Here is a 4,545-nt window from a genome sequence, read left to right as displayed (position 1 = left end):
CCCAAGATTTATGGTCATCACACAATAGTACGCCGTTGAGATCCACGAAAGTTTGCCATAAAGTGACTAGAGTTATTTTGGCATCGGCAAATATAAATAATACAAGAATTACTTTCTTTCAAACTTTTCTTGATTTAATTGTCCACAAAAGCATACCCGGATTTGTTGCCATCTCCACTCTTGATCATAATGACCGCCTCAAGGCAATCAACATCAATAGGCTGGGTACTCCATTGAAGCGCCAAACCCAAATCTTCATGGAGAGCTAGAAGCATTTAGTTTAACGCGTCCGGCACACATGACACGACCACGGCATAAGGACTTGTTGACCTCCGTTATTGCATGCTGGATTCACATGTGGAGTAGTAGTGACTGTCTCCCTTCTATTGTAATTATGTAATTCCCTCTGTTTAGATTGTATATTGAGGTTTTTCCTCTCTTAATGAATGAAAGCACCATCGCTGATAAGAAAAAGGGTTTCCCCCCGCTTTTATATTATAAAGCAACGAACCAAGCATCCAACAAGTCAGTACATAGTGCAATTAAGTCATAAAGTTGCTGATGACTAGGTGCACCATCGCTGATGACTGGGTGCATTAGTCGATGCAGCAGCCATGGTTTTCACCTCGTTCAGAATAAAAAAAAGGCAGAGCTGCTCAATTTTGGTCAAATTTAGCTGAACTATAGGCATATGCATGCTGGGGTCCAATCGCCAACAACACCGTCTAAAAAAAATTGGGGTGTTCCGAGAATCGAACTCGGGACCTCTCGCACCCGAAGCGAGAATCATACCACTAGACCAAACACCCTGTCTTGTTAGCCTACAATCACCAAGTTATTAATTCAGTTCTGGAGTATTATTTTTCCATCTTTCCACGTCGATGAGCTACGAAGAAGATAGTGAAGCGCTAGTTGTTGAGCAGATGGAAATCCAAGTAAAACGGGCATGCCGGGTTGACACGAGCTCAGCAAAAAGAAAAGCGTGCGCCAGATGTACTTACGGCCCTCCAACCATGCTAATTAATCACTCTATAATCATGTCACGTTTACAGAATTAAATAACCATGTCAAATATGTACTGTTTTTGTGTGTGTGTGTGTGTGCGGGACAGAGATAAGTTGTATTGCATCTCTATAAGTTAACGAATGGGTATTTTTCTCATTACCAAATCCCCAACCGAACATCTAGAAAGAACAAACTACATAGACCATGAATACAATCCTGCTTTTCGGAACGAACAATTAAGCTGGTAAACATTCGATTTAAATCTCGAGTAGGAGCACGGCAGAGCAGCAGAAGCATCAAGGTGGCAACCCCCGTTGCCCCTGCAACCGCCTTCTGCCTTCGAGCGATCATAATAGACAAGGTAACACAATAGCATCATCCTCATGGGTTTCAGTTCTCCCACCAGTTCGTCCAAGGGGGTCTGAATAGGACATGTGGACCCAACGGGCGACTCCGCGGGTGACCGGGGCGCTGCCCTCGGCTTCTGCGCCTCGCCCGGGTGTTGGCGGCCGTTTCTGGGTGCTTGCCGGATCGGCGGACGAGGATGCGGACGAGGACGGTGAAGATCCGGTGGTCTCGCCGCCGACGCCGACCCCGTCCGACTTGGTTTGTGATTTTTTTCAGTGCGGGTTACGACGAGGACGACGTTGCCACGACGGTGGACTCGATCCTGCCGGGGGACGATCCGGCCAGGGTTGGGCTCCACGCGGGAGAGAGGAAGGAGATGGTCCGTCGAGTTGTTCATCGGAGAACGGCGGCGACGGCAATCAGGCCATGGAAGGGTCCGCTCCCGAAAGTTAGTCTTTCAAATCTTACGCTATTTGATTTGATTAAGCTAGATTCATGGATTACGGTTCAAAGGAAAAAGAGACCGGGGCACCGAGCGAGTGGTTCCCGGACGCCGGCGGCGGCCGTGGCGGCGCAGCCGGCTGGACAGCCGATCGGGATCGCGATCGCTCGGGCACATCGTTTGAATTCCTTATTGGGCCGCGAGCTGGGTTCGCCAGGGGGTGGGCCGGTTCTGAGTGAGCCGGGCCCGCGTGTAGGTGGGCCGGGAGCGACTGGGTATGAGGCCAAGTCCATCCCGAGCACTACGTCGCCTCCTCCTTTCGACCCATGCACGATCGATTTTCCAGAGCGTCTGCAGAAGCTGTGGTCTAGGGTTTCTCGTCGAAGACGGCCTGGCTTCTGCGATCGTGGTGCTGGGCGGGCAAAGCGCATCCCCCCGCTGCGGGACATGGCTGGCAGAGGAGCTGCACCGCCTCCGGGCAAGAATGCAGCCGCAGGTGCCGCTGGCCGCGGAAGTCAGGCGCCGCCGCGGGGTGCCGGCAGGGGCGGAAACGGCCCGCCGCCGGGTGCCGGGCGAGGGAACGGCCCTTCGTCGAGAACAGGTCGCGGTGGAGGTACTCCGGCGCCGGGTGCTGGTGCAGGCAGGGCAGCTTCTGAGGTGATCGGACCCCGGCCGAATGCGGCTGGCGGGGCGACCGGAATTGGTGCGGCTGGTCGGGGCTATGGTCTCCCAGGCGCTAGACCCACGATGCCGGTGGTGGGGCCGCAGTCGGCGACGGGCCGTGGTGGTGTGAATCCGCGACCCCCGGTGCCGAACCCGGCTTTGTCGGCTGCTGTAGGCAAGGGAGCGCTTGGTCCGAGGCCGCCGCCCCCTGCGGCAGGTCTGCAGCCACCACTTTGTCGACCGGCGACACCTCAGACTGGCGCGAGACCGCCGCACTTTGTCGCCGGCAGTCGCAAAATAGAGCCGCGCCGGTGTTGACGCAGGCGCCGCCGCCGCAAACCTCGGCGGGTGGAGCTGATACGGCTGCACCTCGTGTCAATGGGGTGATGACGGGTTTAATGCTTATGAAGATGGTCAGCATCGGGGATCCTCGTCCACGGGTGGTGGTCGGGGGTATGCCGGGCAGAGTGATGGTTCGGTTGAGAGGCCTTTCATGGGTCCGACGGGAGGCTTTGTTGAGGGGGCGTCCGGTCCGGGAAATCGACACCGCGGTGGTTTCCGCGGTCATCGTGGTGGCCGAGGCGGTCGAGGTGGCCGTTATCGTCCACGGCAGCCTCATCCGCCTGTAGTGGTCGAGCAGACGGCCGCTGGTGGGGCTGACAAGGAGTCTGGGTTGTCTGCCCAGGCTATGGAGGTGGTGACGGCACTCGCTGATGTCGAGGTTCCTAGGAATGTAGGCTCGGGGTCTGTCTCTCTGGAGGCGTCGGACAGGGCTGATTCGGACAGGGCGTCCAAGTGGGCGCGCAAGAAGGAAAGAATGTTGTGTTATCGTTGTGGCGAGAAGGGCCATTTTATTGCGGAGTGTTTGGCGGTTTTGTGCGATACTTGTGGCAAACCAGCCCATGACTCGGGGGAGTGTCCGCTTTTGAGGGATCAGGCACCGTCACTTATCATGTATGGATTGTACTGTGCTGAGCTCACGTTCTTTGAGTCTCCGAATGAGAGGGAGGCTCCTGATGAGGTTCAGAGTACGACTACTGGGATTGTCAAAGTGACTAGAGGAGAGGTCTCTGAGACACAGATTGTGCAGCGACTCCGGGAGCTCGCTCCAGGGGACTTCCATTGGGAGCTCGTCAGTCTTGAGGCAAACATGTTTAGAGTTGACTTCCCGTCGGTGGAAGATTTGCAGAGGCTGCTAAGTTTTGGGATGTGCAAAGTGCCAGGTACTGATGGCATCCTCGAGTTCCATGAGTGGAAGTTGGTAGAGCCTAAGGGTAAGCCTCTTACCCAAGCATGGCTGCGTTTCTCCGGGGCTCCTTCGAAGCCTATGCAGGATGCTAGGGTCGTTGCTAGCTTGGGCATCATGGTTGGAAAGACCGAGCGAGTGGACATGGCCTTCACTAGAGCTCATGGGGTAGCTCGGTTATTGATTAGTATTTTGGACATTGAGTTTGTACCTGATGTGGTTAAGTGGTCATATCGGGGTCAGATATACTACCTTGGGATTGAGTTTGAGGATGATAGCCTCTTCGCCGAGGCTGATGCCGCGACTGATGTTGATATGCACGAGGGTGATGATGGTGCGGGAGCAAAGGAGTCTCCGGTCACTGATCCTAGACGAGAGTTGTCCAAGGAACAGGGGTCTATTGCTCAGACTACTGGGGACGGGACGGCTCCACCCTCCTCGGTGCCTATGACCACTCTGAGATTTGGGTCTCTCGAGCCGGCTTCTGCACCTCCGAGATTGTGGAGTGAGCGAGTCGAGTCTTTCGAGGCTTTTGAGCACATGTTACCCGCTTTGGGTTTTGAGGATGCTTCGAGTCCTGTCCTTGGGACTTCGCCGATCTCGGTCAGGGGAGAGGAGGAGGCTCCTACCCACGTTGGGGTTCCTTCTCAGACTGAGGGTCCGGCCGTGCAGGTGTTCCCCTTGCGAGGGGGTCCGGGGCTGGTGTACTCGGCTCCCTGTCCTCCTGGCGCGATGACAGAGCTGCAGGTGGCAGTTCCAGTCGCTGGAGGGGGCCCGGGGCAGGTGGCCTCGGGGTTGTCCTCTCCTATCGCGCCGGCCGAGATGTCGGTGATGGAGGTTT

The 4,545-nt window shown here is 55.7% G+C and overlaps 1 non-coding gene across 1 annotated transcript; it reads right to left on the bottom strand.

Moving 5' to 3' along the window:
* Nucleotides 1-737: 737 nt before the first annotated feature.
* TRNAP-CGG lies at nucleotides 738-809 on the bottom strand. The gene has a single exon. It is a non-coding gene; the product is annotated as a tRNA-Pro (tRNA).
* Between the last annotated feature and the right edge of the window lie 3,736 nt (nucleotides 810-4,545).

The sequence above is a fragment of the Triticum dicoccoides genome, chromosome 4B (assembly GCF_002162155.2).
Source record: "Triticum dicoccoides isolate Atlit2015 ecotype Zavitan chromosome 4B, WEW_v2.0, whole genome shotgun sequence".
Classification (NCBI taxonomy): Eukaryota; Viridiplantae; Streptophyta; class Magnoliopsida; order Poales; family Poaceae; genus Triticum; species Triticum dicoccoides.
This window is presented reverse-complemented; position numbering and strand designations above follow the sequence as displayed.